Source organism: Macaca nemestrina, chromosome 1, assembly GCF_043159975.1.
Source record: "Macaca nemestrina isolate mMacNem1 chromosome 1, mMacNem.hap1, whole genome shotgun sequence".
Taxonomy (NCBI): domain Eukaryota; kingdom Metazoa; phylum Chordata; class Mammalia; order Primates; family Cercopithecidae; genus Macaca; species Macaca nemestrina.
In genome coordinates, this window is record NC_092125.1 from 42,189,719 (window position 1) to 42,217,715 (window position 27,997).

At 39.7% G+C, this 27,997-nt stretch overlaps 1 protein-coding gene and 1 long non-coding RNA gene across 2 annotated transcripts in view; both read left to right on the forward strand.

Annotated features, from left to right (window-relative positions):
• The window catches only part of C1H1orf21 (chromosome 1 C1orf21 homolog), a 237,053-nt gene that overhangs the window by 11,276 nt on the left and 197,780 nt on the right, over nt 1-27,997 (forward strand). The window lies entirely within an intron of this gene.
• The window catches only part of LOC139357919 (uncharacterized), a 73,977-nt gene continuing 45,980 nt past the window's right edge, over nt 1-27,997 (forward strand). The window contains exon 1 of the long non-coding RNA XR_011611963.1: nt 1-27,993. This is a non-coding gene — a long non-coding RNA (uncharacterized lncRNA). The remainder of the gene's footprint in view (nt 27,994-27,997) is intronic.

The following is a 27,997-nucleotide window of genomic DNA, read 5'->3' on the forward strand; positions in this document are numbered from 1 at the left end:
AGGGTACATGTGCATAACGTGCAGGTTTGTTACATATGTATACTTGTGCCATGTTGGTGTGCTGCACCCATCAACTCGTCATTTACATCAGGTATAACTCCCAATGCAATCCCTCCCCCCTCTCCCCTCCCCATGATAGGCCCCAGTGTGTGATGTTCCCCTTCCTGAGTCCAAGTGATCTCATTGTTCAGTTCCCACCTATGAGTGAGAACATGCGGTGTTTGGTTTTCTGTTCTTGTGATAGTTTGCTAAGAATGATGGTTTCCAGCTGCATCCATGTCCCTACAAAGGACACAAACTCATCCTTTTTTATGGCTGCATAGTATTCCATGGTGTATATGTGCCACATTTTCTTAATCCAGTCTGTCACTGATGGACATTTGGGTTGATTCCAAGTCTTTGCTATTGTGAATAGTGCCGCAATAAACATACGTGTGCATGTGTCTTTATAGCAGCATGATTTATAATCCTTTGGGTATATACCCAGTAATGGGATGGCTGAGTCATGTGGTACATCTAGTTCTAGATCTTTGAGGAATCGCCATACTGTTTTCCATAATGGTTGAACTAGTTTACAATCCCACCAACAGTGTAAAAGTGTTCCTATTTCTCCACATCCTCTCCAGCCCCTGTTGTTTCCTGACTTTTTAATGATTGCCATTCTAACTGGTGTGAGATGGTATCTCATTGTGGTTTTGATTTGCATTTCTCTGATGGCCAGTGGTGATGAGCATTTTTTCATGTGTCTGTTGGCTGTATGAATGTCTTCTTTTGAGAAATGTCTGTTCATATCCTTTGCTCACTTTTTGATGGGGTTGTTTGTTTTTTTCTTGTAAATTTGTTTGAGTTCTTTGTAGGTTCTGGATATTAGCCCTTTGTCAGATGAGTAGATTGCAAAAATTTTCTCCCATTCTGTAGGTTGCCTGTTCACTCTGATGGTAGTTTCTTTTGCTGTGCAGAAGCTCTTTAGTTTAATGAGATCCCATTTGTCAATTTTGGCTTTTGCTGCCGTTGCTTTTGAATAACTAAGCCTCAGTGTGTTTAGGATCTTGAATAGGTCTTGTAGCTAATAGTGGCGGTGCTAAGACTGGAATGCAGGCTCTCCTACTTTAAAGTCAGGCTTTTAATTGTCAACTCCCAGCCAGTTCTGTTTTCTCTGCCCCCTTCCTCATACACTCCTTTCTTCTCATTTACTGGTTCCTTATGAAGCAAATCGGAGATTGTATTATCTGCTCTGCACATAATAGATTATAAAGTTCTTTGTCATTTAACCACACAGATATATTCTAAGAAATGTGTCATTAGGTGATTTCATCATTGTGCATACATCATAGAGTATACTCACACAAACTTAGATGATATAGCCTGCTACACACCTAGGCTGTAGGATATAGCCTATTGCTTCTAGGCTATAGACCTGTACAGTATGTCACTGTGCTGAATACTATGGGCAGTTGTAACAAAATGGTATTTGTGTATCCAAACATCTAAATATAGAAAAGGTAAAATATGGTATAAAAGATAACAATTGGTACACCTGTGTAGGACAGCTCCATTATATAACCTTATGAGACTACAGTTTCATATCCATTGACCATTGCTGACCGAAACATGGTTATGTGGCACATGGCTGTATGTATTTCTCAAAGGTACAGAGTCTTTTTCCTTTTAAAATAATCGTAATATTATTATCATGTCTAATTTCTAACAATAATTTCCTAATATCAAATATTTAGTCAGAAAGCACATTTCCTTGATCGTCATCATTTTTAAAAATTATTACTTTTTTTTGCATTTTGGGATCCAAACAATTTCCACACATGAGAGATGAATTTGTCTTATTTACAGGCTGCCTTTGCCTATTTTTCTCTCTTTTCCTTCTCCGGAAGTTTATTTGTTGAGGAAACAGGGATTTGTCTATAGGATTCTCTATATCCTGACTGCATCTTCTTTGTTGCTGTTTATTATTATATTTCTCTGTTTCCTCCTGTATTTCCTGTAAACTAGTAGTTTGAGCTAGACTGGAAACTTATCAGAAATTTTTGGCAAGAGCACATCATAGGAAGTGTTATGTACTTTTTTTTTTTTTTTTTTTTTATTGAGACAAGGTCTGACTCTATTGGCCAGGCTGGAGTATAATGGTGTGATCTCGGCTCACTGCAGCCTCTGCCTCCTGGGCTCAAGCCCTTCTCCTACCTTAGCCTCTCGAGTAGCTGGGACTATAGGTGTGTGCCACCACACCCAGCTAATTTTTTTGTATTTTTTGTAGAGACGGGGTTTTGCCATGTTGCCCAGGCTGGTCTCGAACTCGTGAGCTCAAACAGTCTGCCCACCTTTGGCTCCCAAAGTGCTAAGATTACAGGCATGAGCCACCACTCCTGGCTATGTTAGGTACTTCCTATTACATCACATCAGGAGGCACACATGCCTTCTCGTTTCTTCTTTTGTGAAGTTAAGACTATCAGTGGATTTAGGTGTTGTTAGTCTGATCACAGACCCTGTTAAAAACCTTGATGCTATTGTGATTATTATTTAGTAAGGGTTATAAAATGGTGATATTCTGTCATCCTTCCTGTATTTCCTAGCTGGAATTTTTCTCTCAAGAAACCTTAACAACATCAACTATTTGTTACCCTGAGATATAGTTTATGTAGGAAAATTGATGCTTGATTTTCTTTCTTCTATTTAAACCAATATCAGAATAATGAGCTGATTTTCTAGTAGCCTCCAGAGGAAACCAGTAAGTTTTTTTTTTTAATTATCATTATGAACTTGTAGATTTTAACACAGTTTATGTGTTTTAATCCCTTGCAGTTTATTTTGAAGCTCAAATTATTTTTGTGTCCAGTGTGAGTCTTTAAATTGGCTTCTGAATCTTTTTGATGAGACTACAGTAGTTTTTGATAACATTTTTACTTTCTGGTTAAAGATATTTCAGATTTATTTTGTACTTTTTCTACCCCAGATCTTTTTAGTGGTAAACAGTATTTAGAGACCACAGTACAGTTGTTAGGGGTTCTCATTGCCTTTGAGCTGGTCATTGTTTCTAGGCCTTTTCAGTGGACAGAGTTCAGAAAAATACGTATGTGTACATATGTGTCTACTCAGATATATGTGTGTGTGTGTGTTTGTATGTATGTGTATGTGTGATATATATGTATATATGCATGTTTACATATTGTTTCCTTATTTATTCCCTTTTAGAAAAAGGTTACCTACTGTAGTTCTGCACCTTGCATTTTTTACTTAACAGTATATTTCAGAGATCACTCTGGACCATAGATAGAAATTTTTCATTGCATTTTACAACTGCAGAAATTCTACTGTACAAATATACCACAATTATTCATTTGGATGTGTGGTTGTTTCTAATCTTTTGCTCCTACATTTTAGTGGGGATTTGTTGTTGTTGTTGTTGTTGTTGTTGTTGGGGGTTTATTTGTAAGTCAAACAAAGCCAGAAGTGAAACTTCATTCTGTTAACTGGATAGACAGTGGAATGAACAGTGATACAATAAACAGCTTTGTGAATATTTGCATTCATATTCTTGCTGGTTTATCTTTAAAATAGATTCCTAGGAGTGGGATCACTGGGTCAAAGGATAAATACATTTGCAGTTTTGCTAGACATTACCAAATTCCCTTCTGTGGGTGCTATGTGCTACATTATTTTGCATTCCCACTAACAAAATATGAGACTGCCTCTTACCCTAGAGCCTCACCAATAGAAAAATGTTGTACAGCCTTAAGGTCTTTGCCGTCTGAATGGTGAGAAATGGTATTCTAGTGTAATTTTAATTTGTATCTCTCTGATTCTGAGCTCGATTCACCTCTTTTTCCTGTGTCTAGGGGTTTGCATTTCTTTTTCTATGAACTGTTTCTTCATATATTTTTGCCCATTTTTATAGAGTTGTAGGTCTTTTTTAATTTTATTTTATTTTATTTATTTTATTTTATTTTTATTTTTTGAGAGTTTTGCTCTTGTTGCCCAGGCTGGAGTGCAGTGATGCCATCTCAGCTCACTGCAACCTCCACCTCCTGGGTTCAAGTGACAGCTGGGATTAGGGACATGTGCCACCATGCCCTGCTAATTTTTGTATTTTTCATAGAGACGGGGTTTCACCACGTTGGCCAGCCTGGTCTGGAATTCCTGACTTGGCAGATCAGGTGATCCACCTGCCTCAGTCTCCCAAAGTACTGTGATTACGGGTGTGAGCCAGGGCACCCAGCCCCTTTTATTTTATATTAGGGGTAACATCATCCCTAATATGTGGCAAATATTTTTCCCAGTTTATTATTTGTCATTTTTCTTTGATTATGGTGTTAAGCAAATTATTTTCTTTGGTGCAGTTAGTATTATCAGTGTTTCTTGATTGCCTCTTAGTTTTAAGTCATTGTTGGAAAAAATTTCCTTAGATCCAGGTTATAGAGCAGTACATATGTAAATATAATACATATGTAAATATTTAGTAGCTACATTTATAGCCAAAAAACCCCAGGTGAAATTAATTTTAATAATATATTTTATTTAACCCAAAGTGTCAAAAATATTATCATTTCAATAAGTAATCAGTATTTAAAAATATTACTGAGATATTTTTCATTCTTTTTTTATGCTAAGTTTTTAATAACTAACGTGTGTTTTATACATTTAACATATTTCAATTTGGTTACTAAATTTTCATCATAAATACTTGATCTGTATTTAGATTTCATAAAATTTACAGTTGAAAAAAGTAAATTCACATAACCAGGTTGTTCCAGTTGTACTTAAAAAGTTTTCCAATACCTAATTGAAGATCCATTTTAAAATTTCAATTAATTAAAATTAAATAAAATTGAAAATTTAGTCCCTCAGTCACACTAAGTATATTTCAAGGTCTCAGTAGCCATATATGGATAATGGCTACCATTTTGGACAGTGCAGTTGTAGAGAGAGTCATCCATATTTTCTTTTAGTACTTGTGTGATTTTATCATGAACATTTACATGTATGAATTTATTTTTTTGTGTGGTATGGAGAATGGATCTAATTTTTGCAACATGGGTATCTGCCATCACAAACCGCTTATTAAAAAGTCCATCTCTGGCCAGGTAGGAGGATCACTTGAGGCCAGGTATTTGAGACCAGCCAGGGCAATATAGCGAGACCTCATCTCTTCAAAAAAATTTTATAAACTTAGCTGGGTATGGTGTTACATGCCTGAAGTCTCATCTACTGGGGAGGCTGTGGTGGGAGGATGGCTTGAACCCAGGAACTTGAGGTTACAGTGAGCTATGATTGTGCCACTGCACTCCAGTCTGGGTGACAGAGCAAGACCCTGTCTCAAAACAAACAAACAAGCAAACAAACAAACAAACAAAAAGAGTCCATCTTTTTCCCACTGTTTTGAGATGTGCCCCTCTTATATAATTCATTTCTATACGTAGTTGGCTGTATTTCTGCATTTTCTGTTTTCCTCTATTGGTCTGTCCCTTCATGTTCCAATACCCTACTGTTTTAATCACAGAGGTTGTACAGTATGTCTTCATATTAAAACCATAGCAAGATGCCATTTCACGTCTACCAGATTGGCAAGTACCTGTCAATATTAAGTGTTTGGAAAAGGCATAGGGCAAAGGAAAGATACATGCATACCATGCTGATGAGAGTATAAGTTGTTAGAATAATTTTGAACAGACTATACCTGGTAAAGTGTTCCACTGCTTCCCTTATCCTTCAGGGTAGCAGAATAAGGAAGTAGGGCAGGTAACAAGGCTGGAGTGGGAGCAGTTTTGTCTAATAACTTCAGTTTGCCCTACCAATATTACCGTTTTCTTTACCAGTTGGATTGTGAAAAAGGTTGGGAAACACTGCCTTAAAAGAACTCTTAACATGTACAAGAATGCAAAAGGTAACGCTGTTGATAATACTGAAACCCTGCAAACAGCGTATATGTCTATCAACAGTGTAGTGAATAAAGAAATTGTGGCACATTCATATGAAACAATAGTAAGAGTAACCTACAACTGTGTATGCCAACAGGGATGAATTCAAAGCATAAAGATGCGTGGAAAAGCAAGATAGAAGACTAATACAGTATGATTCTTTTATGTAAAGTTCAAAAATGGCTAAAGTAATATATTGTTTAAGGATAGACTCATAAATGGGAAGACTGCTAAGAAAAGCAGGGGAAGATTAACAAAATGCAGAAGGATAATTAATTACTTCTGGGGTGAAGGATATGTTGTGCTTGGGCAGGGTTATACATGAGACTTCAAAGTTGCTTGTGATGTTCTGTAGGTATGTACATAGTTGTTCATTTGCTTTTATACATTAAATTGTACATGCATTATGTGATTATTTCAAAACAAAAGAGAAACAAAACAACAAAAACAAAAATCTAGACACAGGAATGGGCTCACTGAAATTCAAATAATTTAAATTTATGCTTGAGAAAAACTTCTTTCTCAAGTGGAACACTTGGCTTTTAATTTTTTATTTAGTGGCAATAACTTTTTGGTTGGTTGTATGAGACTGAAGGTAGAAATTTCCTTTCAGTGTCTGGGTCAAGCAGTAAGAAATATGTTATTGTGTGTTTTATACACATGCATGACATTTACATCACCAGGTAACAATTAAAGGTAGAGTCATGGGTACTCTAACACTAAGCAGTTTTTTGGTACCATTTATGCAAAATATCATCGTAACTAATTTTAAACTTTATTCAGCAGGAGATTTTTGAAGGAACATAATAAATAGGAAATGTTCATCAAGGATATGTTATATGCCAGATATAGCACCTACATTAACTCATTTAATCTGGATAATAGCCCATGAAGAATTAGATATGGTCTTCATTTTACAGATGAATAAATTGATACTCAGAGAGGTTAAGTAGCTTGTAGATTTTAATGCAGGTTTATCTGTCCCCAAAGCCTGTGTTTTCAGCTTTCTGTTCCAGAGTATTTGTTAAGAACTTCAGGTGCTAATCTCTCCCTTTTCTCAGTGGAGTCCTTAGTCCATTTCGTGCTGCTATAACAGAACAACTGAGACTGGGTAATTTATAAAGAACAAAAATTTATTTCTCAAGGTTCTGGGGGCTGGGAAGTCCAAGGTCAAAGTGCTGGCAGGTTTGGTGTCTCATGAGGGCCCAGTCTTGGCTTCCAAGATGGCTCCTTGAATGCTGCATCCTCCAGAGGGGAGGAATAGGAAAGCAGAAGAGCCAAGAGAAAGTGAGAAAGAGGGCTTCTTTTCTGGCACCAATTCTACCCACGAGGGTAGAGCCTTAATGGTGTAATCACCTCTTTAAACTCTTGCCTCTTAATACAGTTACAATAGCAATTCGATTTCAACATAAGTTTTAGAAGGGACAGACATTCAAACCATAGCAAGGCCCATCCCAGAAAGTATTTCTACTCTTAAGGTCCAGAGAAGGAAATCTTTGAATAGATTGTGGTAGTCCTTCACAACAGCTAAGTAAATTTTAACATCAATTTTAAGCTTGCTTTTCTTTAGTGCCATTAAACAGTCACTCTCTACCCCTCTGTGATGTGTGCTTTCATAGATTTGCTGACCCTAAAGAATGTGATTGATTGGGCAGAGGGAGTCCGGCTTGGATTTCTATTTGTTTGTTTTCTGATCTGAAGCCTTCCACAGTTTTCCATCCTCAAGATTATCCTGGACATTAAAACCTTTCTTGGCTAAGCCTGTGCAAAACCCTTGCAGCCCATTTCTCCTTCTTGCATGAAAATGATATGTGTCTATTTCTCCAGCCTGTCAAAATTTTAAAACATTCTTTTGCTTAATTCTTCAGAGATTACCTTATGTTATCTAAATTGTGATATCAGCAAATGAAACGTTCCCTGATCTTTTATCTGAATCATTATTTGGCACGTTTTTATTAGACCCAGCACTAATAAATCTTTTTTTTTTTTCTTTTTGAGACAGGGTCTTGCTCTGTTGCTCATGCCGGAGTACGGTGGCACGATCACAGCTCATTGCAGCTTCAATCTCCCTGGCTGTATCAATCCTCCCACTGTAGCCTCCCGAGTAGCTGGGACTTCAGGCGTGTGCCACCATGCCTTGCAAATGTTTTATTTTTTGGAGGGACGGTTTCACTGTGTTGCCCAGGCTGGTCTTGAACCCCAGTCTCGAGCCATCTACCTGCCTCGGCCTCCAAAGTGCTGGGGTTACAGGTGTGAGCCACCACACCTGGCCCTAAAAATTCCTATTATGCTTTAAAGTTACATCATGTTTATCTTCGCAGTTTGCCCATTCTTGCTATCCCTGCTTTCCACTGATATTTTCGCAGAGAATGCAGCTGAGGAAGGGGACAGGGTGGGAGGGAGCATTCAAATGAGCATTTGGTTGCTAGGGAACCTAGTTTACTCAGTAATTGTGACTTCCCAAAGTTGTCTAGAAATTACAGCAGAGCTGCTTGGAATCTCTGTCTATTCCTCTTTAGATTGGTGCACCTCCAGCTTTGGAGCTGACTGAAGCTCCTAAAGTTATTCAGCCTCTTTCCCTGGGGGCTGTTAGACTTGCTGTTTCCAGGGATTGAAGTGACAAAAAATTTATTCTAATCAAAATGAGAAGGTCAGTGTAAGAGTGAAGCCAGTGAATCCCTGTAGTATCTTCTGATCTGTAGGGATATGTGTGCCTCTGCAAGCCCCAGCAGCAGAGTTTTTATAATGATACTAAAACCCTCTTTGTATCTTCCTTCTATTTTCATTATATCTGAGTGTCTAGCAAGTTTCCTTTCGGTTGAAATGTCAAGAAAAATACTTTCTCTTAGTATAATCTCAAATGAGAATTTTATGATCTGTGTGAAGAAAAAAATCTCTTACATGTGTTTTAATTTTTTACTTTTTTGGGGATAATTACATCTCAAATTAACCAAGTTAAAAATGAACTCAATAGAATAAAATAAACTCCTGCGATTAGCAAGGAAGTAAAATGAGTATATCTAGAAATGAAATGCATGTGAGATTCATCTTGGTTTTCCGCTACTTGGTTAAATTATATAACAACAATATTGGGGCTCTTCTTTGGATCTTAAATGTTCTCAATCACAAAGGTGGGATTAGACTGAGGGTGAGGGGGTAATACTCTTTTAAGAGAAGGAAAAAAATGATATTAATGATCAAGTGTTGTTTTTTGGAAAATAAAATTTGTATTAGAGTTTGTGGTAGGCTATTTATTAAGTGGCATAGAGGATCAGAACTGGGAGGGGAAGGAATTAAGCTGGGTTAACACTGCCGGTCTTCTCTATGCAGCCTGGAGACAACCTTGTAATTTACAGAAGTGCATTCAGAATGTCTTTTCCTGATTGCTCCTTTAAAGGGCTATTCAGGAAGGACTGGAGCCTTACTATGTCTGTTACATTGTGCTTTAATGGGCCAGCTGCATGTGTATCTAAGGGTAAGGGAAATTTATGGAAGCCATGGTCCAAATTTGGATGGGTTTGTCAGAGTAAGTGTGTTTTTTCCTCCTTTCCACACTGCCTCCTACTCTGATTTTCCTTTTTATTTTTTGAGACAGGGTCTTGCCCTGTCACCCAAGCTGGAGTGCAGTGGCATGATCATGGCTCACAGCAGCCTCGACTTCTGGGCTCAAGTGATCCTCTTGCTTCAGCCTCCCAAAATGATGGGATTACAAGTGTGAGCCACCATGTTAGACCCTGATGTTTTTCTCTTTTTTTTTTCTAGAGACCGAGTCTTGCTCTGTCACTCAAACTGGAATACAGTGGCTTGATCACAGTAGCTTACTGCAGCCTTAGGCTCCTGGGCTCAAGTGATCTTCCCACCTCGTTTTAGCTTCTCCAGTAGCACATCACTAGACTTGGCTAATTAAAAAAAAATTTTTTTAGAGACAGGGTCTCACTATGTTGCCCAGGCTGGTCTTGAACTCCTGGCCTCAAGCGATCTTCCCACTTTAGCATTCCGAGTTGCTGGGACTACAGGCATGAGCCACCATACCCGATACCTCCCCCCAACCCCGGTTTTTCTGTGGAATTGAGTCTTTAATGTGGAACTAACTGTGGCTAACACATTCTCCATCTCTAAAATGGGAAAAAATGAAATAGGTACCTAAATGGTATTTACTATAATTGAATGAATATGCAGCTACATTTGTCTGGTAACATGTAATGTGAAAAACTCAGAAAATCTCTCAGGTAAGATTTTCTCTTTAAGCTAAGTGAAACTTTCCCCGTGGGTCACATCCTGAGTTCTGCCGCATCAACTTAGTGCAACGTGTGCATCTGTTAAACAAATGAGTGCTCACGAGTCCAGAAATCTGCAAACACCGTTTTCCCCTGAAGCAAAGAAAATACATCATCTTGGATTATTTTGGTGGCTAGAATAAATCTCTTACCTGCTTGCCTTTGAAGCGTCATGACTTTTGTGGGGGAGTGGTGGGGGAAGAGAGGACAGGAGCATTTGAGGAAACGTACTAGGTCTCTAGCAAATTATTCATAGCTGTTTGGATGCCAGATGAACAATATATTTGAATACTATTTATCCTTTTACAAAAAGAAGCATAAAGAACCCTAAAATAAAAAGTTATATATCTTGGTTGCGCTGATAGTCATGATCAACAGGAAACAGTTTGAAAAGCTCCCATGGTCTGGTTTCTGCACAGCATCGCCATATAAACTTCATTGCAGATGGGCTACTGGATGTCAGGTGAGAAAGGAAGCTCTAACCTTCCATATCAGGGTTTTAGAAACCATCAGGTGGGCCACAGACAGTCTGAGTTCTCATTTTCACTTTTTATTAACCTGGCCTCTATTTTTGTTACCTTAGATGATCGACATAAGACAGAGCAGCTGGAGAATTAATAACTCAATAATACTGAGATTAGGCAGCTAAGAATGAGAAAAGTGTGCTAAATAGAAATTGCAGCAATTCAGTATTTCCTCGCTGAGTAGGTAGATGACTCAATACACTTGGTAAAACATTAAAATTGCTCTATTAAAACTGGAATGTGTGTGTTAATATTGTTACATCACAGTGGGGAATGGTTTATTTTTGTTGAGGGTGGTTTATTTGCAAATCAAACATAAAGCCTGAATGGAAACATTACTTTTCATTAAATAGACGGCCAGCTGAATGAACAGAGAAGGTGAGTGAATTTATTCTGCTGCAGCAGCCCAGGGCTTGGAGAGTTTGTGCTTGTAGGAAAATTCTGCCCCCAGAGACTTTCACATCCCATCCCATCAGTGAGAAATCACTGTTCTACTGGACTTTTCATTGCCTTTTTTCCCCCATTATTTTGAATCTGAATCAACAAAGGTTATTTTTATTTATTTATTTATTTTGAGACGGAGTCTCGCTCTGTCGCCCAGGCTGGAGTGCAGTGGCCGGGTCTCGGCTCACTGCAAGCTCCGCCTCCCGGGTTTACGCCATTCTCCTGCCTCAGCCTCCCGAGTAGCTGGGACTACATGCGCCCGCCACCTCGCCGGGCTAGTTTTTTTTTTGTATTTTTTAGTAGAGACGGAGTTTCACCGTGTTAGCCAGGATGGTCTTGATTTCCTGACCTCGTGATCCACCCGTCTCGGCCTCCCAAAATGCTGGGATTACAGGCTTGAGCCACCGTGCCCGGCCAACAAAGGTTATTATTTGGGTCATTTGTTAGGGCCTGGAGCTTTGTTTGCTAAATTGAGCTGTAAGTTAAAATGTTTACCATCGGGAGGGGGGAGGGATAGCATTAGGAGATATACCTAATGTAAATGACGAGTTAATGGATGCAGCACACCAACATGGCACGTGTATACATATGTAACAAACCTGCACGTTGTGCACATGTACCCTAGAACTTAAAGTATAATAATAAAAAAAATGTTTACCATCAGGGAGGGATTTTTATCTGTGTTGAGTCTTTGTGAGGAGTAAGGAATCTCTGATAAGCTGCTAACTAGATAGAAAGTGAAGGCAATTCCCCTGAAGGCTTTACCACCTCTTGGGGATAGTCTGACCTTTGAAGAGGCAGTTGTGAGGCTGGTCAGGTTTCACCGCCTTTTCTCCTTTCTCCGGCATCCCAATCTGATAAAGTCTCATGCATAATAAAAATGGCACATTAGGGTCCTTTTATTTAATTCTCACAATGCATCCCCCAGAACATTTTGGAACAAAGTCTGTGCCTTAAACACATGGCCGTTCTCACGGTGACCTAATGGGTTTGGATGTCAGCATTCGTTCTAAAAGAAACTACTGAGTTATTTCAGCTGAGAAGGTGAAATATGGGTAGTTTCCAACACTTCCACTTCCTATTCAGCTCTTTTTTGTTCATTCTTTCTCAATTTTCAAAGAAAGTTTCCCTTGGCATGTTTTCTAGTGCTAGGACGACCAGGGCCAGCAGTTGCCCAGACTAGGGTGGGATCTTACTGTAGTTTCTTCTTGGTCTAGATCAGTCACAGCTGAGAGGCCCAGAAAATCTGCTGTTTGTATTTGTCAGTGAGCAGGTCCTTCTTATGTTGGCATTGACTTTAATATTTGCTTTTTGTAGAAAGAAATCAGCTTACAATGTTGGGGAGGAAGTGAAATGAGGTGCTAATGGAGTGTTTGTGAGGTGAGGAATGTGGGCTGCGGGTAGGGGGAGGGGAAGATTGCAGAAAATGACCCGCAGGTGGGTTTTTAGTACAGGTCCTCTTTCTAGTCCTACTGGAATGCAGGTATTCATAATGGATCTTGGAAAGTTAAAACAGAAAGAATAAGAAGAAAGAAGGTGATCTTGACCAAAATAATATAACTGTCTTGGTTATGACTACTAGCTCCTTATAGAACACAGATGAACTTACAGAGTGAGGTCTTTGGTCTGCATGTCCTGCCTCACGTGTAGCTCATCTGCTACCCAGGACACCACCTGATTCAGGGTGGGCCTGGACAAATACACACCAAATAGAATTAAATGTTATTGTGACTCCAGGGGTTCTGGGTATTGACTGTTTAATTTCCCTTGTCTGTGAATTACTGAGTAGTATTTTACTGTTCTAGGCTGTGCCTTCAGTTGGCTTTGCTCTTATTTATGCCCTTCTCTAGCAGCACTGCAGAGTAGCTCCCAACAGAAGAGAATCAAAACATTTATATAAATTTGTATAATGGCAGGCAAAGACAGCAGAATAGGGATTCATGTATGAAAAATTGGCAGACTTACGAGAAATAAAAGTGATATAGTAGACATGCTCTATGGAGAAGAAAGTCCAGTAGGAATGTATTTTTTTTTATTATGAATTGAAATAAAGTGTCTGATCTTAAATTTTAAAATATAGCTAGTAAATATACTGCAAGGTTCTTCTTATTTAAGAACTTATTGTTCTGGTCAAAGAAAAAAAGAACTATATTAGATAAAAGCTCTGTGAATAGCTTGTGCATCTAGGAATTATAGCTTTGGAAACAATGTCCTGATAATTATATCTGTGTCTGGATAGGTGAAGATGTTTCAAGAAGTTTGAATTTATCTTGACAGGATTATACTGAGATAAAGGATGATTTTTCAGGTGGATATCTTGGATTTTATACTTTTGTCCTAACTTTTGAAGACTTTGAATGATTTTCACCAAATTTGCAATAGCACAATAAACATTTTAGATTCAATCTTGATTTAATGTGCAAAACGAGAGTCAATTTGTTTCCAGGTGGACTTGTTTCTGTAAAGTGAAATAAATTACAATGAATTTTTATGTGGATGAAGGTTGCTAATGGCATTTGATGGTATTAAATAAGAGGTTATAGTCAGTTTTCAGATTTTCTTCTAATACATATATTCTTTGGACTAATTTTGTTCAACATAGTGAAAGATTAATTTGCCGTGTGTGTGTGTGTGTGTGTGTGTGTGTGTGTGTGTGTGTTTTTGAGATGGAGTTTCACTCCTGTTGCCCAGGCTGGAATGCAATGGCATGATCTTGGCTCACTGCAACCTCTGCTTCCCAGGTTCAAGTGATTCTCCTGCCTCAGCCTCCCTCCTTATAGGCACCTGCCACCATGCCAGGTTAATTTTTGTATTTTTAGTAGAGCTGGGGTTTTGCCATGTTGGCCAGGCTAGTCTCGAACTCCTGACGTCAGGTGATACACCCACCGTGGCCTCCCAAAATGTTGGGATTACAGGGGTGAGCTACTGGGCCAGGCCTCAAAAATATTTTTTTCCCCTGAATTTCTGCATCAACTAGAGTTACTTCTTTCAGGCAATTCTAAAATCCTGCAGAGATAATGTAAATGAAATAGTTCCTATTTGGAGAAAATACCTTACTGATTCTTTGTATTTTGCTGCAATTTTTTTTTGTTTAAACAGGAATATATGTGCTTTATGGGAAAGTTTGTGTTCAAACGTAAGAGTCTGTGAGGTCCCATCTAGTTTTCAGGTTTTGGCTTTTCAGCAGGCTTGAAAAACCTACTGGCTTCTCTAGGTTCTAGAGGGCTTTTCTGCAAACCCATTGGGGGACATTATTCCCTTATTAATGATTGCAAAATAATTCAGAATATTTATTTATTCTTTGTAGCAGAATGTTGCATGCTGGCCAATTTTCCATACTATCAAGTTGGAGCATGGAGAGTTCAATGTTATCTTTTACTTAAGCCAACATAATGAAAAATTGTTGGTTATGGGTATTCCCTTTTTTATTTTTTTGAGACAGAGTCTCACTCTGTCACCCAGGCTGGAGTGCAGTGGTGCAGTCTTGGCTCACTGCAAGCTCCACCTTCCGGGCTCACACTATTCTCCTGCCTCAGCCTCCCGAGTAGCTGGGACTACAGGCACCCGCTACTATGCCCAGCTAAATTTTTAGTAGAGACAGGGTTTCACTGTGTTAGCCAGGATGGTCTCGATCTCCTGACCTCGTGATCCTCCCATCTCGGCCTCCCAAAGTGCTGGGATTACAGGCGTGAGCCACCACGCCCAGTGGGTTATGGATATTTCTTAAGAGGCCATATATAAGAGCTTCTATATGTTCTGTCATAAATTTGAATTTGTCTGCAGTCCACCAAGTTTGTCTTAGAGGGATCTGGACCCAAATGTGAGATACAAAACTTATTTGATGCTCTCCTGGTGCTAATATGGTTGGACTACCTAAAATTATGCAGAGATGATTGTATATTTAGACATTATTTGATATGGCTGTTTATTGCCTAATAAAATCTTGAAGAGAAACTGGGATGAAAAGGCTTTACAATCTACCTGTGTCTCCCTTTATTGCAGAAGTCCAGACAGCTTTTCAATGTGATGGATTCTGTGGCAAGGATTACATCATTGGGGGATTTTATATTTCTACATTTTTAGATTAGTTATTTTAGTTCCCTTACCCCCATTTTTAAATATTCCTGTCAGATAAAACAAGGATTTTCTTAGGAAATCATAAAGCCAGGTTTAATTTCTACTTAGTGAGAAGACTGCATTACCACCCCACTCTTAAGGTACAGGTATTGTCAGTAGGCAAGAATGGGTTTTCTTTTGTAAGGAATGTGTTTGAAGCTATAGATTCAGGGTAATGTGAACCTGTTTCCATGCTTGGGAATGTCCTCTCAGGTGATGGACATTCCTTAAGGGAAGCCTCAGGTAGGATAAGCAAAGCCTAGGTACTTATTTGCTTGTTTCTTAAAGAAACACAATAGTAAAGACAAAAATATTGTATGGATCAAGTAGATGAAACCAGAAGAGTGTTAATATCCAGAAATGTATTCTCTAAGGCTCTGCCTAATTATATTAAAAGTAATTTGCAAATCTGGCCCTGAGTTTTCCTGTAACCATACGAAAAGAAGAAACACTATCTGTTATAAGATTCTGTTATAGCCTGGGCAACATAGTGAGACCGCATCTCTACAAAAAAGAAAAAAAAATAGTTGGGCATGGTGGCACATACCTGTCATCCTAGCTATTGGGGAGACTGAGGCCAGAGGTTTGCTTGAGCCCAGGAGTTCAAGGTTGCAGTGAGCTATGATTTCGTCACCACACTCCAGCCTGGGCCACAGAGCAAGACCCTGCCTGAAAAACAAAAACAGAACATTCAGTTATAAGGAAAGAAAAATGTATATCATTGCTTTGGACAAGTGCAGCAGTTCCTACAACTGAGAGAGAAGTTTCTCCTTGTGAAGAGACATTGAGAGTTGACAGTTTATCTTTGCTTGGGAAAACTGAGATATCTTCCTTAGCCTTTCTAGAAATAATTCTGTTTTGATAACTGCAGGCACGGAGCATTGTGAGACACCATGTTTTACACATCTGGAGGAATTAACTCTCAGGACATACTCATCCCAAGATTCCTAAGAGCAAGTGAAAGAAATCTAATGTCTGTTATTCTTCCTGATATCTCTTTGGTGGACACCTGCTGCTGGGGTAATCCTGCAGTGTCCACCATGAAGTTTCTTAATTTCTTCAAGGGAAGGAGTGACTGGAACTTCATGCACGCTGAGATGTTACATGTATGACAAAATATATGTGGGAGAAATTCTTAAAATGCTAGTATTTGTCATCAAACCTAGAGGTGAAGCTCATCCTCATCCCCATAAAAATTATACAGAATATTTGCAGTCAGTTCTAGAATTTATTTGAACAAAATTTCATAGTATTAAGGATGACCAAAATAAGGGAGTGAAGCATAGATGTCCTGTATTAACATATTGATGCTAGAGTTGAATTTTTTTAAGTTCATTAATGTGTTTGAAATCTGTAAAATATTTCTTTTTTGTTTTGACCAGCTGTAGAGGTTGGCAGTAAGTCTCTGAAATAGCTCTGGTCAGACCTGACTGCACCAGAAAACTATGTTTCTGAAAAATGCCCAGGAACGCGAGGCATTGAGTCTGTGGACAGAGCGGCTGGCTGTCTCACGGTGGGGACTCTTGGAGTGGGATATAGGAAATGAAGTCACAAGATGGCCAGCTTTGCCCTTACTCCTAGAGCCTTGTGAAGAAGTATCTCTACCATGACAATACGGTCCATGTGTGGTGGGGTTATCTTCAGGCCTCTTTTCCCATTTATACTTCGCTGGGAAGTCAAAGGGAAAAGGAGGAAGGAGATTCTTGAAGTTAGAGAGGAGGAGCAAGGAAAGGTCACTCTGCCTTAAATTTGCCAATTTTCCTGAAAATAATTTTTCTTTTTGCAGTTACTTCCTCCTTCATCTCAGGTAAACCTATTGACTATTGTGCCTTCTTGTGTGATTTAAAATAACATAATATTTATGTATACACAGAGAGCTTTTGCAATAGAAGATGTGCCTTGAGAACTGCAGAGTGCCTCTTCCGTGAGCCTAACACTGGACCAGGGTTAAGAGTTGCTCAATAAATGCATGTTGAATTAATTTCATTTTTTCCTTTTCTAGAGGATCTCTGTTGCTCAGGCTGGAGTGCAGGGGTGCAACCATGGCTCACTGCAGCCTCAACTCCCAGGCTCAAGTGATCCTCCCACTTCAGCCTCCCAAGTAGCTGGGACCACAGGCATGCCAACACGCCTGGCTAATTTTTAAATTTTGTGTTGAGACAAGGTCTTGCTATGCTGACTGGGCTGGTCTTGAACTCCTGGGCTCAAGCATTTCTCCTGTCTCGGCGTTTCAAAGTGTGAGATGATAGGTGTGAGCTACTATGCTCGGCCGGATTTGATTTTAGACCCTGGGGAATCCATCTTTGGGCTGTTTCTCAAAGAGAGGGCAGATATTATTCAGCAGAATCCTCATTGATATTGGTCTTACTGTGAGAATTACTGTGTTTGTGTACATCAAAGCTTGACTGTGTAAACCTGAACTAAGTGTAAGAACCCTTCTGGTAAAAAAAAAAAAAAAAAAAAAAAGATGGCAGTGTATTAGAAAGACAAAATCAGACAGCCTAACCAAACTATGGATTTGTCAATAAATGTTCAAATTCCATGTTCTATTTTTATTTTCTTACATAGCTTTATTTAGCATCCTAGATTGACTTGTTTTTTTTTTTTTTTTTTTTTTTTTTTTTTGAGACGGAGTCTCGCTCTGTCGCCCAGGCTGAAGTGCAGTGGCCGGATCTCGGCTCACTACAAGCTCCGCCTCCTGGGTTCACGCCATTCTCCTGCCTCAGCCTCCCGAGTAGCTGGGACTACAGGCGCCGCCACCTCGCCCGGCTAGTTTTTTTGTACTTTTTAGTAGAGACGGGGTTTCACCGTGTTAGCCAGGATGGTCTCGATCTCCTGACCTCGTGATCCACCCGTCTCGGCCTCCCAAAGTGCTGCGATTACAGGCTTGAGCCACCGCGCCCGGCCCTGATTGACTTGTTTTTTGTTGATACTCTTTCTTTGTTAAAATCTTGGAAAACCATTCATTAAGTTTTATGACTTAGGAGCTAAAACTGATGATATTCTCATGACCAGTTTATTTATTTTCAGGTATTCGTTACAGCAACACCTTATTTCCAAGTCTGTACCTTCAAAAGTCTGTTAGGCCTACTTACGGCAAATAGACTTGAATGTGCAAATCGAAGATTTTGAATTCATCCTTCTCCTTGAGCACTGATTACCTGTTTTACAGGTTTTAATATTGACAATGTCCCCTGAACTGCCACAGGATAGAAGTGTTGATCCCATCATTGCAAAAGGAACTTTTTCTTAGGATCAGGACATAGAGTAGGAAGATCCTTTCTACATCTTCTCAGGAATATAATCGGGAACCTTACTCCCTTCCACTTAGTGAAAACAATTTGGATAATATGTAAGTAACAGTCCTAGGCAAAAAGGATTGCCAGAGATGAACCAGACCACATCTTCATAGGAACAAAATCATCTTCCTAAAGAGATGGTTTACTGAAAGGTGATCTAGATGGTCACCCCTGGCAAACTGAATATCTCTTTCTTCACTAGTATTTGCTCCATACATGTTTTTTTCTTTTGGATGAATGCTTTCTAAAGCTATTTTATTCTAAGATTCTAAATAAGACTTTTGCTCATTCAATAATTTATTCCTTGAAGGAATCATGTATTTTAAGATTTTGTTTCCATTGCAGTGGATGATTTTAACCTATAAGAATGACAATGGGAAAATAAAGTTTTATGAAAATTAATCAGAATGTTAGATTAGAAGGCAGTTGGCAGAAATCATTAATTTAATTTAATTTATTATATATGTACCTATGTATGTCTAAGTGGGAAATGCTGTCTTCCAAGTAGCTTTGGTGATTTTTGTACTAATTCCAAATAATTTGCCATTGCTTAAAATAAAAAAAAAAAAAAGCAAGAATATCCAGCACAAAATCACTTTTGGAACTCTTGAATTTCTCTTCAAAGTCAGGTAATGATCCTCATGAAAAAACTGGTTTTATTGCTTAAGGGCTACATCTCATTTTTATGCAAAGCAGTATTACTCAGCATGATCACCTACCTTATTTGGCAGGGTTGTCTCTGAATGCCTGTTGTTGCTTCCCAGAATGAAATATATCTTCAAAGAATGAGCATCATCCCTGACCTATTGGAATGGGACACAGACTCCGGAAGTGTTTCAAACATCACTGAGCAATGTTTTTCATCGTGTTACTGGAAGAAATGCTAGTTTCTAAAGATGACCACTCTTAGACATAAAATTCCTGAAATTGGTCACACTTATTTGATGATTTTGATGGAAAAGTTGCCCATGAAGGGTCTGAGAAACGGGAGATTGGAATTAGGCCAGTTTAGTGACAAGGACCTGAATGGGTGTTGTCTACGATTCCTTCAAGGAAGGAATGATGGAACGAATGAAAATCTCTTGTGGGGTGTGTGTGTGTGAATTCCAGGTGATTTATACTCTTCTGTTTTTGGCTCAGTCGAAAGAGCAGTGCTTGACACTAAGAGGGAAGAGTGACTGTAGGCAAGGCAGGACATGCTGCAGACTTGGAGGATTACTGTCAGAGCCCTTTTCAGTGAAAAGAAAAGCTGCATAAAAAGAAAATGGCCTTTGCTAGCATAAGGAAAAACAGTCAAAATTTAGAGCTGCTTCCATAGCGACAATGCTATTTTTTAAGTACAGTTAGATCTGAAATACACCCCTCCCCTAAAGACATCCATGTGTCAAGATAGCTCTCAGAGTAGCTACGGAATGCTTGTGAAGGCTTTTAATTTAATTTTTGTTTCTGAAGCCAGCTTGTTTATTTTACACTACAATACAGTAAAAATATCTGCAAATTATAGACCTCAAAAATTTAGACTTTAGGTTTGGTATCTTGTTTAACACAGTTTAAGCAAGGATTTAAAATTCGAGGTTTTTAACACTTATCACAAACGGAATTCTTGGTGTTTGTGTGTAATCTAACTTTGCATCTTTAAACTCAAAATATAGAACGAACAAGTAAAAACTTCAGTTATGCACATGATACCTTACAGTAGAAGATATTTCATCTGAATCAGGCAGTTTCGAACATCAAAATGCCAGATTCATCTTTTCCCTCTTTCTCTAGTCACTGATCTTGCCACCTCCTGTCTTGGAATGGTGAAAGCAAATGTTTTCTTACACTGTATCTGGTGGAGAAACCACCAGGGGAGTTCGTATAGAAGACATAATCAGTGTGTTGGGATAAGGCCAGGTCTGACAGGGGACGGAGTATCGCTGCATGAATGTGTGGGTCCGGCAGAACTCTTTGCTGACCTCCCTCTCCTCTCAATGTCTTTGGTTCAGGAGTTGGTTAAGGTGGTGACCCTTTCTACATCTTCTCAGGAATATAATCGGGAACCTTACTCCCTTCCACTTAGTGAAAACAATTTGGATACTATGTAAGTAACAGCCTCTGGGTGGGCATTCCCACCCTTGCCTAACCACCCAGTCCCTATTCTTAGCCAAATAAGTGAGTAACTGGTTTGGAGTATTTCCCCTTTCCTAAAGAGAAGCTGACCCTTCTGGAAACTTTTGCTCATAGATCCTGTCTCCTTTGTGGCCTGTCCTCAACTAAAACTTTGCTCCACCATTGTGATGAATCAGAGGAAAGAACCTCCAATAGAGTTATCATAACTTCTCTTTTTTTGGGGGGGCGGGGGACAGGATCTCACTCTGTCTCCCAGGACTGGAGTGCAGTGGCACCATCATGGCTCACTGTAGCCTTGGCCTTCTGGGCTCAGGTGATCCTCCCACCTCAGCCTCCCAAATAGCTGGGACTATGGGCATGTGCCACCATGCCTGGCTAATTTTTTTGTGTGTTTTTTGTAGAGACAGGGTGTCACCATGTTGCCCAGTCTGGTCTTGAACTCCTGGGCTCAAGCAATCTACCTGCCTCGGCCTCTCAAAGTGCTGTGATTACATGTGTGAATCACACTGTGCCCGGCCGAGTTATAACTTTTCTTCTGCACTCTGGGAACTGCTGGACTTAGCTGTCTGACTTGACTTACGTTTTGCTCTGTTGGGATTGTGCAATGGCTCACACTACTCCTCAGAACTTGTTTGTGATCAAGAAATGCCTTTCTTTTGTGGATTTATTAATTTTGACACAGATTTTTCTCATTTAATGTCAAGATCCTCAGGCACTACAGAAGGCTTGGTGGCAACACCAGTTTGTTGAGGCTCAGCGAGGAGGTCTGAGGCTCTCTTGGTCATGCAGCAGGTCTTCAGGGAGACTGGTGTTGAATTTAGTAGCTCATGTCAGTTCCTGTTTCACATTCTATTACTGTTGGTTTGGCTATCACAATGTCAGAATGATTTTATAAGAATGGCCATATGTTTTGTTATAAAAGTACAGCTTCTTCTAAGAAACCTGTATTGTGTGTATATGTGTCTGTGTGTTCTTGGGCCATGTTTTCTTTACATGAGTAACTGTACTCTAGAGGCTTCCCATAATATGTCCAAGGGGTCTTTCTATTGTTTGGTGCTGTTGAAGAGGTGAATTACTTTTATAATGAAGGAGGCAGAATGGGATGTCAGACAGCCCTGGATCTGCAGAAAGCCCAGCACAGGCATTCACGGTGGTGTGATCTTGGCTTACTTATTTCCTCTTTCCAAGCCTCCGTTTCCTCCTCTGTAACATTTGGATAAAGATAAAACGAGAAGACACGTAAAACGATATCCTGTGCATAGTCAATTTTCACTAAATGATGGCGGTCCAATGTTTTTGTACCGTAGTAACTCAGTTTCTTGGGTTGGTTTTTGTGGGGGAAGATAACCCATTACCAGTTTACCATGCCGGGAGTATTTAATTCCTCATGGATTCCTAAGGAGTTAGAGCAATAAAAGATCTTATTCATTCACTCTACAAATATTTATTGAACACCTGCTGCATACCAGGCGCTTGAGGTTTCACTGAATGAGCAATGCAAATCTCAGCCCTGGAGGAACGTATACTCTAGAGCTGGAGGAAACAGACAATAAACAATACACACAGTCATGTCAGTTACGCTATTTGTTTGAAAGTGTTAAGTACTAGGGGAAAAGCAGAACAACAACAACAAAAAAACAGAGCTTAAAGGACATAAAATTTTAAATGAATCTAACTGGGAAGGTAACATTTATTCAAAACCTTGAAGGTGCTGGAGATAGCCATGCAGGTATTTGAGGGAAGAACCTTCCAGGCCAGGGAACAGCCAGTGCAGAGAGGCACTGGGCATCGAGGCCAGTGTGGCTGGAGGGATGAGCAAAGGGGACAAGAACAGGAGGCGAGACACGGGGCCAGATTGGGTGAGGGCCTGGAGGCCATTGAGGGCTTTGGTTTTTACTCAGAGGGAGGGTGAAGGGTTTCTGACAGGGAAATGACATGTTCTGCCTTAGTTTTTATAGGGTCACTGACTGTGACTCAGAGTAAGCAGATGGAGGACGTAGATGGCAGAAGACACCATTAATTCCTTCACGAGCTAGGACAGAATCTGGAGTCAGAGCTCGAATCCTGGGTCTGCTGCTGTACCACCGTGAGTGTCAGACATCCAGAATGGAAGGAAGTTTTCAGGGAAATCTTGAAATATCTGATTACTCTCTAAGGGCCAGGATTTAGGTTGTGCAAGAAGAAAAAAAATGCTGGTCTCATGTTTTTTAACTAACAGTGTGTCTTTGGGGTATGAAAACTGAGACATTTTTGTAGCCTAAAATCACTTTTGCGAGGTGGGGGGGCGGTTTGTCCACATGGCCATGTGTTTTAGATGGATTCTTCATGTAAGACATGGGATTTCATTACGTTGGCTGTGACATTTTATTAGACTTACGTTTTCTAGGTCTGGTTAGCTATAAAGTTCACTGTCAAGAAGTTATGGGACCAAAATACAAAATACTTCAATGGTGCTAAAAGTTAGGCCTGTGGTAATAAATCATTGTTACCTAAAGAAAGTCATCATTGCTAAGGTGTCTAATTTTAGATTATTAGGAGGAAAAAATAAATAGTTTGGTAGGCTTGCCTTACTATGAAGCCTTTTCATTTTTAACTCCCAGTCTCTCTACTTTTCCTCTGCTTTGGGGAAATCCAAAAAATGTTTTATTTGGCATCAAAATGTACTTTTATCTGGCCTTTTGCTTAACCTGAAGTTGTTAAAAAAAATAAGTTGATGTCTAAAATAACCCCCCAACACACACATTAATCCTCTTTCAGTTGTAATTTTCTAAATATTTTTAAGCCCATGAATTTTTTTAAATAAGAAGACCTGTAATATATAACGATTAATCAGTACTCAGATACCAAGTTAATTATTTGAGGGAGGGATGACTGTATAACTGTCTAATTTTTGGATCATCTTGATCTTCTTGCTTCCTTTCGGTTACTTTGCCTACCTCGTGACCACAAATGCACCTATCCTTTCTATGTGACTGGGCTGAAAGAGGGCAAAGAGATGGGATTCATATTTGTCTATTTTCATCTATTAACTTCACAGTTTCACCATTGTTTTGGTGCATTTCTCTCTTCATTTCTCCCCGACCCAAGATTACATTTCTGCTTTAATACATTCTTTTGTTTTGTTTTAGAGACAAGGTCTTACTCTGTCACCCAGGCTGGAGTGTACTAGTGCGATCATAGCTCACTGTAACCTCCAACTCCTGAGCTCAAGGGCCTGCCTCAGCCTCCTAAGGCATGCCACCATACCCAGCTAATTTTTAAACTTCTTGTAGATATGGGGGTCTCACTGTGTTGCCCAGCCTGGCCTTGAACTCCTGGGCTCAAGCAATCCTCTTACTTGAACTTTCCAAAGTGCTGGACATGAGCCACTGTTCTCAGCTTTGAGTGTGTATTCTTGCGGTGTTTCATCAAACCAAAAGTTGGCCACGAGAAAAACAAAATTCCTTTAGGCTTTAAAACAAAACAACAACAGTATTTGACATATGCCAGCATTAGGAAATTTTTATTATGTTTCAGATAATTTTTTTTTTTTGAGATGGAGTCTCGCTCTGTCGCCCAGGCTGGGGTGCAGTGGTCGGATCTCAGCTCATTGCAAGCTCCACCTCCCGGGTTTAGGCCATTCTCCTGTCTCAGCCTCCCGAGTAGGTGAGACTACAGGCGCCCGCCACCTCGCCCAGGTAGTTTTTTTGTATTTTTTAGTAGAGACGGGGTTTCACCACGTTAGCCAGGATGGTCTCGATCTCCTGACCTCGTGATCCGTCTGTCTCGGCCTCCCAAAGTGCTGGGATTACAGGCTTGAGCCACCGTGCCCGGCCTCAGATAATTTTTAATATAAAATTTCTTCCCATGTTTTTCCACTTCAGTTTTACAGGAAACCAAGAAAGTAAATGTGACAGTTTCTGATAAATATGTACTTGGGGAGGTAGAGGTTTCTGTGTCTCAAGGTCTCCTTTTCTGTTTTTTAAACTACTCAGATGGAGTTACAGTCTTAAAAAATAAATCATAGTTTACCTCCTCCATGAGTGAGAAATTCAAGATGATGAGTTAGGATGAGTGGGAAATATTGTTTACAGTGGTGCTGTCTGTAGTTTGGGGATGGTTTCTAATTTCAGCTTTGAAGCAGTAATTAGGATAACAAATATCTCTGAACTTGAGCTGATGACCATTGTTTGTGGTGCTTTATAAAGTCCGCTTCCCCATGAGTGCAAGGTCCTCTGGAAGCCCTGTGGGTATCTGTTCGTATGTGTGCATGTGCGTGCATATATGCATGGATGAAAGCATATGAATGCCAACTGTATATACAAGGCTAACCTTGATGAAAGTTATCAACTGAATACCTGGGGAGCATTCTTGGAAGAAGTCTGATGGGATGGCTTTGGCTGATGGATAAGATTTCAGTGGGTCAAGATGGCTGGAGAAGGAGTATCAGGCAGAAAAAAGAATAAGCAATAGTGTAGCATCAGGGCCATGTGGATGTTCCTGTTGCCGGTCCTATCCTCCCCCGCTCATTTCCCTATCGAAACTCAGCTCGAATATCACCTTTTCCTAGGTGTGTTCCCAAGGAAGGCTCTGTTTGAAATGCATGCAGATATTGGAATCAAACACTTGCCTTCCTCTTGGTCAAGTAATAAGCAAAATTTGTGTAACACTGTAAGCCAGGCAGCATTCTTAGTACCTTGCATAGGTCTGGTCATTTAATCATAACAACATCCCTAATGAGGTAGAAGCTATTATTATTCTCATTTTACAGGTAGGGGAACTGAGGTGTAGAAAGGGTAAGTTACTTCAGGACACACAGCTAAAAAGTAGAGGTACAAAGAGTAGAACACTGGTTCTTTGACTTCAGAAACTGTGCTCTTAACCATGACACTAGAACCTTGCTAGGCTGTAGGTTATTTGTAAAGCCTTGTGATAAAATGTTCAGCACACTATTCAGCATGCAGTGGATAATTGGAAGTCTTTGCTATTGTTAATATTTCCTGTCTCCTCAGTTTGATTGATAGGGTTTTCTTCCTGTACATACCTCTCTGAGAGCATTGTTGCACTTTGCCATAACTGTTGAATTGTCTGTTTCACATGTTAGACTCAAAGCTTCTTGATGGCACTACGTGCAGAACTTGTTCCCTAATGGCTGGGTAAATATTGAGGGACTGACTGAATAAAATGTTTTGTCTGGCACTGATTGACTTGCTGCAGGGAAAGCAGTCCTGTGGAGTGGTTCATATGCCAGACGTTAAGGCATGTACTACTAGGTTTGAATCCAGCCCCTACCATCTATTGGCATTATGTCTTCTGTAAACTATTTATCCTCCCTTAAGCCTCCACTTCCTTGTTTACTTAATGGGGACAATTAGTTGTTATAAAGAGCCAAGGAGAAAATGTATATCAGGGATTTAACAGAATGCCTGGTCTATGATAAGCAATAAACAATTACTTTTTTTTTTTGTTGAATAACTGCTGAAAGTCAGGTACTCTGCTACTTGTTGGAGGTACAGAAATAAAGAATCCTCCCTCATTCAGGGACTCCACTAGTCTCACAGAAGAGAAGAATGGTCACCAAGTAAATTATAATCCTATGCAATAATGTACAAAACAGGTAACTTTGTGAGGGGAAAAGGTGAAGAGAAGTCTTCATGATGGAGGATATATCCAAGATGGGTTTTGAAAAATGAATAAAAGTCCTTAAGGCAGAGCAAGAATACTGGGATTGTGGACTTAACTGAATAGGCAATGGAGAGCCATTGAGATTTTTTGAGTAGGAGGGTGACATCAACAGAACTGTCCTTTAGGAAGATTAATCTGACAAAAATATGTAGGATGAGTTAGTGGAGAGAGAAATGAGGAAATAAATATCACATAGACCTTTAGTGAAACCTCCTACATAGAATAGAAATCCATTCTGCAGCACCCCTTACAGATGGTTATCCAGCTGATGCCTGAACACACCAGGAAGGGGAAGTTCACTTCTTCCGTAGGCAGCTCCTTCTTTCCTTTCTTCCTTTCTCCCTGTTTCAGTTTTTCCCTCCTCTCCAGCCAACCATCCATTCATCCCTCCATCCATCTCTTCTTCCATCCATCCATCTACCCATCCATCCACCCACCCATCCACCCATCCATCCCTCTCTCATTCATCCACCTGTCATCCATCCATCCATCCATCCATCCATCCATCCATCCATCCATCCATCCGTCATTTAACAGTTTCCTTAATGACTGTTACTGGGGTAGGTGCTGGCAGTGTAAACTGGAGTACAATAGTCCTGCCCTTGAGGATCTTACAGTCTAGTGCTCGTACTTGGTGTCCATTATTGAATAATTACTATGGTTGGAAAGTTCTTTTTTTTCCTTGGATTGAGTGAAATCTCCTTTCTTTTAAGCCTCTCTTCTACTGGTCCTGCTTTTCTAATTTTCTCTTGTAACACACTAAACATTCTCTTTTTTTGTGATTGCTTTTATCATTTTTACAAACCATATCGTGGAGCTTCCTTGTCTTTTCTGTGGAAAATCCAGTTCCCTTAAAAGGGCTTCCTAAGGCTGATTTCATAAAACTTAAGGAACTTTTGGAGCCGAGTGAGACTTTAGAAGTCATTTACAATTCATATCTCAGCCCTCATCACTTTACAGATAGGAGCTGAGTCACAAATAAGTTGTGACTTGCCTAAGATCACAGAGCTAGTTAGTGGCAAAACTAGGACAAGAATTCAGGCTTTCCATTGTCCAGACTTGCAAGACTAGTGCTTTTTCAAACTGTCTATCCTGATAACCCTTCCCAAACGTTCTGTAAATTTTCAATATCTCTAAAAAATGTGGAACCAGAAATGAAGTGTATGTCTCAGATGTGTTCTAACCTTGGTAGAGAACTGTGAGAAGGGTTAATAAAGGCCAACACTAACATAATGTGCCAGGCTCCATAAGCTTCGTTTTCTGCATTTTCTCATTCAGCCTTGCAACAGCCCTCATTGGGTGGGCTTAGTATGCTAATACTAAGATAGGGAAACTGAGCCTCAGAGGAGTGAAGTAATTTCCAGTTCACGGGCACAGAGCCAGTAAGTGGAAGTACTGGAAATCAAATGCAGGGCTGTCAACTTCAAAGTCAGTGCACTGACTTCCTCCCACAGAAGGGCCATTATTTACCATAATCGCCAGCTGCAGTGAAGATACGTTAGCAGAAGCATAGTAGTTGTGAGCACGTGTTGAGTTTCTGGTTATTAGAACACCTAGCCCTGTATTCCTTGAATGGGGCAGAGTCAGATGTTCTCCATCCTGCATTTATGAACATCTTAAAAAACTTAAGGCCG